Here is a 7,500-nt window from a genome sequence, read left to right on the forward strand (position 1 = left end):
AACGTGGGGCAAATATATTACGCGGAAGAGTTATAACAGACCGAGCCCCACTGCATGGGGGGAGTCTTTGTCACTAATGTACACAGATGGAACATTTTGGACTGGAACCAGATTACCCGTACACACGGCGCTGATTAGTAATCAATGCAGAGCCATCAAATTACAGAATATATATACAACTGTCCGTATACATGCTGAAAGAGTGTGCCCACAATGGGAACCACACGTCAGCCAGACACTCTCATCACGCACCACTCTCTGCTTCTAACGGGCGCACATACAATATGTAAGCACCAGCATGGAACAACATCCAGTGCATCCTCTCCGCCACATTACACAATCCACACTATCACAACCAGACCAGGAGGTCCATGCGGAAAATAGAATATCCCCCCCTTTCGACATCCACCATTGCGCAGATAAGGCACCAATACCCACACATGTCCTATACAACGGTGCACCCAACATCACAATAGTACCTCCTGTCACAGCCCACAAACAATGACCTGAGTCAAAGACACAGGTCTGACACAAGCATAGAATTGGAGCGCCGCCTCTAATAAGCCAAAGGTGCATCCTGACGTGACAAATCTCATCATGTCACAAGCATTCACTTACTATAATCACTATCAACGAACGTGCCGCCCCCGCCCCCCCCCCCCTACACCTTTCCTTACAACAACGTGTAACCTAACCTAACCTATGTTGTACCTTAACCTAACCTATGTTGTGCCTTAACCTAACCCATGTTGTGCCTTAACCTAACCCATGTTGTGCCTTAACCTAACCCATGTTGTGCCTTAACCTAACCCATGTTGTGCCTTAACCTAACACATGTTGTGCCTTAACCTAACCCATGTTGTGCCTTAACCTAACCCATGTTGTGCCTTAACCTAACCCATGTTGTGCCTTAACCTAACCCATGTTGTGCCTTAACCTAACCCATGTTGTGCCTTAACCTAACCCATGTTGTGCCTTAACCTAACCCATGTTGTACCTTAACTTAACCCATGTTGTACCTTAACCTAACCCATGTTGTACCTTAACCTAACCCATGTTGTACCTTAACCTAACCCATGTTGTACCCTAACCTAACCCATGTTGTACCCTAACCTAACCCATGTTGTCCCCTAACCTAACCCATGTTGTCCCCTAACCCAACCCATGTTGTCCCCTAACCTAACCCATGTTGTCCCCTAACCTAACCCATGTTGTCCCCTAACCTAACCCATGTTGTCCCCTAACCTAACCCATGTTGTCCCCTAACCTAACCCATGTTGTCCCCTAACCTAACCCATGTTGTCCCCTAACCTAACCCATGTTGTGCCTTAACCTAACCCATGTTGTGCCTTAACCTAACCCATGTTGTCCCCTAACCTAACCCATGTTGTCCCCTAACCTAACCCATGTTGTCCCCTAACCTAACCCACGTTGTCCGCTAACGTAACCCACGTTGTCGCCTAAACCTGCTCTGTAATTGTTATACGACTCGTTCAATTAGTGTAGTGTTGCCCACCCGCAACCCTCGCAATATAGTTCGCTACTCGCACTGCCCGCTCCCCTGTGTATCGCTTCATGTTAAACACCTTGCAAGTCTTGCTGACTTTCCACATGCTCCTGCTGTACACTGTAATGTGGATGGCAGCAGGACGTACATGCCGCCCCCCCCCACCCCTCCCCACGTCCCCACGTCCCCACCTTGCCCCCTGCCTTCGCAAGCTGGTTGGTGACAAGTTTGCATGTTCAATGCCCTTCGCATGCGACGTACGCAGGCTACGTTGTGGTGCGGCCTGTGTCAACTGTCCGCTGATGTCGTACGCGTGAACCACAATCTGTACTGCACATTCGTCCTTATGTACTGAATGATACATCGTGGCACATGTGTGACCGTACAACGACTGCGCCCAAAAACGGCGGACCATACAGTGCAAATATTGTGCACGCAGCTACGTGTCGTCTCCCTATGAGAGCTGGATTGCAGTGTGGTACGCCATAGAGACGTGTGGGAGGAACGGACGCCGTGGATGGCGATCAGCATGAGCTGTCTGTTGATGTATTCGGACCTAGTCGTCTCTCCTCACACACCGTGATGGCATGGTGCACCGCGTTCCATATCTGCGACATGCTACAGAGGCCGGTTGACAGTCGTTCGAGCAATGGACATCGCATACGTACGGGGGCCACCTTCCACGTATTGTCTAGGCGTGCACATTTTGTTGCGTGTATGTGGGCAGACGTAGTGTGGCGTGACACCTGACACAGGCATGCAATAATCGTTGAAGTTGCAAATGGCGATGGACGCCTGCGTTTTCTGGTGAAGTTACGCAAATGAAGAAATGGTAACCTGTTGTGGTGCGGTTGTTCTCGCTAGGGGTGAATCGGTGATGGCGACGATAGGTTGAGGTACTAACCGGTTGTTCCAGCGATACCCACCATGCCGACGAAACTGAACGGCATCTGGGTGTGAAGCGATACGCGGCGGTGGCTGGGTGGGACCGTCCCCGGCCGGTGAGGGGGCGCCTCCCGGCGTGCTGGCCGCGCGGTGCGTGGGCGCACGCGCTACAGCCGGCTGGTGGGGGCGGCCAGTGGCAGGCGCGCCGGCCGACGGACGCGGCAGGCGTCGCAGCTGCGCGCCGGCGCACCCTGCGCGCGGCGCCGTGCGGCCAAAGTAGGTCCTCGCAGGCCCGGTGCGAAGCGCGGTGGACATCTTCAGTGTGCTGGTCCGATTGAGGACTGTGTGCGTTGAGGATGCGCCGCCGCCCGGCGCTCGGCGCCGCGACGCCGTCTGCTGCTCGGTCGCCCCAGCGGTTCTCGCTGGTGGTTTGTATCGCAGCTGTGCGGATGTGTTGGCGCGTGCGCTGTGCTGGGAGAGTTCGCTTCGGCACCCAAGTGGGGCTTTTGTCCTTCTGTGGCGCTGGCGTTGGAGCTGCCGGTCACCGTAGGTGGCGCGTGTTGTCTCCCGCCGGCAATGCCACGACAGCACGCTCCCGGGCCTCTGTCGGCAGCGGCAAGCTCAGTTGGGAGCACGGGTGGTCGCACCGAAAGCGTCTACTCGCCTAACTCCGGGCGATTGCGCCTCTCTCGAACCCGACCAAGTACTTGGGACGGCGCTGCGCGCCGCCGGGACCTGAGAGGGTTTCGAGGTGTATTGTGCAGGGGAGCTCAGCCTCCTCCTGTTTGCAGAATGATTGAGCGGACGCTTGCGTGTTCGCGCGGGCCCCCGGGACACACTCCCGGGCGGCCGGCTGCTCAGCTCTAGTTGACGCAGCTCCCTGGTTGATCCTGCCAGTAGTCATATGCTTGTCTCAAAGATTAAGCCATGCATGTCTCAGTACAAGCCGCATTAAGGTGAAACCGCGAATGGCTCATTAAATCAGTTATGGTTCCTTAGATCGTACCCACGTTACTTGGATAACTGTGGTAATTCTAGAGCTAATACATGCAAACAGAGTCCCGACCAGAGATGGAAGGGACGCTTTTATTAGATCAAAACCAATCGGTCGGCTCGTCCGGTCCGTTTGCCTTGGTGACTCTGAATAACTTTGGGCTGATCGCACGGTCCTCGTACCGGCGACGCATCTTTCAAATGTCTGCCTTATCAACTGTCGATGGTAGGTTCTGCGCCTACCATGGTTGTAACGGGTAACGGGGAATCAGGGTTCGATTCCGGAGAGGGAGCCTGAGAAACGGCTACCACATCCAAGGAAGGCAGCAGGCGCGCAAATTACCCACTCCCGGCACGGGGAGGTAGTGACGAAAAATAACGATACGGGACTCATCCGAGGCCCCGTAATCGGAATGAGTACACTTTAAATCCTTTAACGAGTATCTATTGGAGGGCAAGTCTGGTGCCAGCAGCCGCGGTAATTCCAGCTCCAATAGCGTATATTAAAGTTGTTGCGGTTAAAAAGCTCGTAGTTGGATTTGTGTCCCACGCTGTTGGTTCACCGCCCGTCGGTGTTTAACTGGCATGTATCGTGGGACGTCCTGCCGGTGGGGCGAGCTGAAGGCGTGCGACCGCCCCGTGCGTGCTCGTGCGTCCCGAGGCGGACCCCGTTGAAATCCTACCAGGGTGCTCTTTATTGAGTGTCTCGGTGGGCCGGCACGTTTACTTTGAACAAATTAGAGTGCTTAAAGCAGGCAAGCCCGCCTGAATACTGTGTGCATGGAATAATGGAATAGGACCCCGGTTCTATTTTGTTGGTTTTCGGAACCCGAGGTAATGATTAATAGGGACAGGCGGGGGCATTCGTATTGCGACGTTAGAGGTGAAATTCTTGGATCGTCGCAAGACGAACAGAAGCGAAAGCATTTGCCAAGTATGTTTTCATTAATCAAGAACGAAAGTTAGAGGTTCGAAGGCGATCAGATACCGCCCTAGTTCTAACCATAAACGATGCCAGCCAGCGATCCGCCGCAGTTCCTCCGATGACTCGGCGGGCAGCCTCCGGGAAACCAAAGCTTTTGGGTTCCGGGGGAAGTATGGTTGCAAAGCTGAAACTTAAAGGAATTGACGGAAGGGCACCACCAGGAGTGGAGCCTGCGGCTTAATTTGACTCAACACGGGAAACCTCACCAGGCCCGGACACCGGAAGGATTGACAGATTGATAGCTCTTTCTTGATTCGGTGGGTGGTGGTGCATGGCCGTTCTTAGTTGGTGGAGCGATTTGTCTGGTTAATTCCGATAACGAACGAGACTCTAGCCTGCTAACTAGTCGCGTGACATCCTTCGTGCTGTCAGCGATTACTTTTCTTCTTAGAGGGACAGGCGGCTTCTAGCCGCACGAGATTGAGCAATAACAGGTCTGTGATGCCCTTAGATGTTCTGGGCCGCACGCGCGCTACACTGAAGGAATCAGCGTGTCTTCCTAGGCCGAAAGGTCGGGGTAACCCGCTGAACCTCCTTCGTGCTAGGGATTGGGGCTTGCAATTGTTCCCCATGAACGAGGAATTCCCAGTAAGCGCGAGTCATAAGCTCGCGTTGATTACGTCCCTGCCCTTTGTACACACCGCCCGTCGCTACTACCGATTGAATGATTTAGTGAGGTCTTCGGACTGGTACGCGGCATTGACTCTGTCGTTGCCGATGCTACCGGAAAGATGACCAAACTTGATCATTTAGAGGAAGTAAAAGTCGTAACAAGGTTTCCGTAGGTGAACCTGCGGAAGGATCATTACCGACTAGACTGCATGTCTTTCGATGTGCGTGTCGTGTCGCGCAACACGCTACCTGTACGGCTCGCAGTAGCCGTGCGCCGCGTGCGGAACCACGCGTGCCTCTCAAAACTAGCGGCAATGTTGTGTGGTACGAGCGCTGAAGCGCTGGAGCGGCTGGCGTGCGGCACCTGGCGCCTGGCGCCGGTTTTGAATGACTTTCGCCCGAGTGCCTGTCCGCTCCGGTGTGGAGCCGTACGACGCCCGTCGGCCGTGAGGCCGTTGGACACAGAACGCTGGAACAGGGGCCGCCACACGCCTCACTCCCGCCTATGCGACCGTCTCGAAAGAGGCGGCGGAAACTGAGAAAAGATCACCCAGGACGGTGGATCACTCGGCTCGTGGGTCGATGAAGAACGCAGCAAATTGCGCGTCGACATGTGAACTGCAGGACACATGAACATCGACGTTTCGAACGCACATTGCGGTCCATGGATTCCGTTCCCGGGCCACGTCTGGCTGAGGGTCGGCTACGTATACTGAAGCGCGCGGCGTTTGCCCCGCTTCGCAGACCTGGGAGTGTCGCGGCCGCCTGTGGGGCCGGCCGCGTCTCCTCAAACGTGCGATGCGCGCCCGTCGCCTGGCGGTTCGCATACCGGTACTTTCTCGGTAGCGTGCACAGCCGGCTGGCGGTGTGGCGTGCGACACCTCGTACAACGACCTCAGAGCAGGCGAGACTACCCGCTGAATTTAAGCATATTACTAAGCGGAGGAAAAGAAACTAACAAGGATTCCCCCAGTAGCGGCGAGCGAACAGGGAAGAGTCCAGCACCGAACCCCGCAGGCTGCCGCCTGTCGTGGCATGTGGTGTTTGGGAGGGTCCACTACCCCGACGCCTCGCGCCGAGCCCAAGTCCAACTTGAATGAGGCCACGGCCCGTAGAGGGTGCCAGGCCCGTAGCGGCCGGTGCGAGCGTCGGCGGGACCTCTCCTTCGAGTCGGGTTGCTTGAGAGTGCAGCTCCAAGTGGGTGGTAAACTCCATCTGAGACTAAATATGACCACGAGACCGATAGCGAACAAGTACCGTGAGGGAAAGTTGAAAAGAACTTTGAAGAGAGAGTTCAAAAGTACGTGAAACCGTTCTGGGGTAAACGTGAGAAGTCCGAAAGGTCGAACGGGTGAGATTCACGCCCATCCGGCCACTGGCCTCCGCCCTCGGCAGATGGGGCCGGCCGCCCGCGCGGAGCAATCCGTGGCGGGGTCGTGTCCGGTTGCCTTTCCACTCGCCGCGGGGTGGGGCCGTTCCGGTGTGCGGTGGGCCGCACTTCTCCCCTAGTAGGACGTCGCGACCCGCTGGGTGCCGTCCTACGGCCCGGGTGCGCAGCCTGTCCTTCCGCGGGCCTCGGTTCGCGTCTGTTGGGCAGAGCCCCGGTGTCCTGGCTGGCTGCCCGGCGGTATATCTGGAGGAGTCGATTCGCCCCTTTGGGCGCTCGGGCTCCCGGCAAGCGCGCGCGGTTCTTCCCGGATGACGGACCTACCTGGCCCGGCCCCGGACCCGCGCCGCTGTTGGCTCGGGATGCTCTCGGGCGGAATAATCGCTCCCGTCAGCGGCGCTTCAGCTTTGGACAATTTCACGACCCGTCTTGAAACACGGACCAAGGAGTCTAACATGTGCGCGAGTCATTGGGCTGTACGAAACCTAAAGGCGTAATGAAAGTGAAGGTCTCGCCTTGCGCGGGCCGAGGGAGGATGGGGCTTCCCCGCCCTTCACGGGGCGGCGGCCTCCGCACTCCCGGGGCGTCTCGTCCTCATTGCGAGGTGAGGCGCACCTAGAGCGTACACGTTGGGACCCGAAAGATGGTGAACTATGCCTGGCCAGGACGAAGTCAGGGGAAACCCTGATGGAGGTCTGTAGCGATTCTGACGTGCAAATCGATCGTCGGAGCTGGGTATAGGGGCGAAAGACTAATCGAACCATCTAGTAGCTGGTTCCCTCCGAAGTTTCCCTCAGGATAGCTGGTGCTCGTACGAGTCTCATCCGGTAAAGCGAATGATTAGAGGCCTTGGGGCCGAAACGACCTCAACCTATTCTCAAACTTTAAATGGGTGAGATCTCCGGCTTGCTTGATATGCTGAAGCCGCGAGCAAACGACTCGGATCGGAGTGCCAAGTGGGCCACTTTTGGTAAGCAGAACTGGCGCTGTGGGATGAACCAAACGCCGAGTTAAGGCGCCCGAATCGACGCTCATGGGAAACCATGAAAGGCGTTGGTTGCTTAAGACAGCAGGACGGTGGCCATGGAAGTCGGAATCCGCTAAGGAGTGTGTAACAACTCACCTGCCGAA

At 56.1% G+C, this 7,500-nt stretch overlaps 2 non-coding genes and 1 pseudogene across 2 annotated transcripts; all 3 read left to right on the forward strand.

Annotated features, from left to right (window-relative positions):
* Window positions 1-3,269: 3,269 nt before the first annotated feature.
* On the forward strand, window positions 3,270-5,178 carry LOC124772896. Its single transcript, XR_007014351.1, has one exon. It is a non-coding gene; the product is annotated as a small subunit ribosomal RNA (ribosomal RNA).
* Window positions 5,179-5,529: 351 nt separating this feature from the next.
* Window positions 5,530-5,684, forward strand: LOC124772649. Its single transcript, XR_007014117.1, has one exon. It is a non-coding gene; the product is annotated as a 5.8S ribosomal RNA (ribosomal RNA).
* A 188-nt stretch (window positions 5,685-5,872) lies between these two features.
* Window positions 5,873-7,500, forward strand: part of LOC124773100 — a 4,225-nt pseudogene continuing 2,597 nt past the window's right edge.

Source organism: Schistocerca piceifrons, unplaced genomic scaffold (genome assembly GCF_021461385.2).
Source record: "Schistocerca piceifrons isolate TAMUIC-IGC-003096 unplaced genomic scaffold, iqSchPice1.1 HiC_scaffold_943, whole genome shotgun sequence".
NCBI lineage: Eukaryota > Metazoa > Arthropoda > Insecta > Orthoptera > Acrididae > Schistocerca > Schistocerca piceifrons.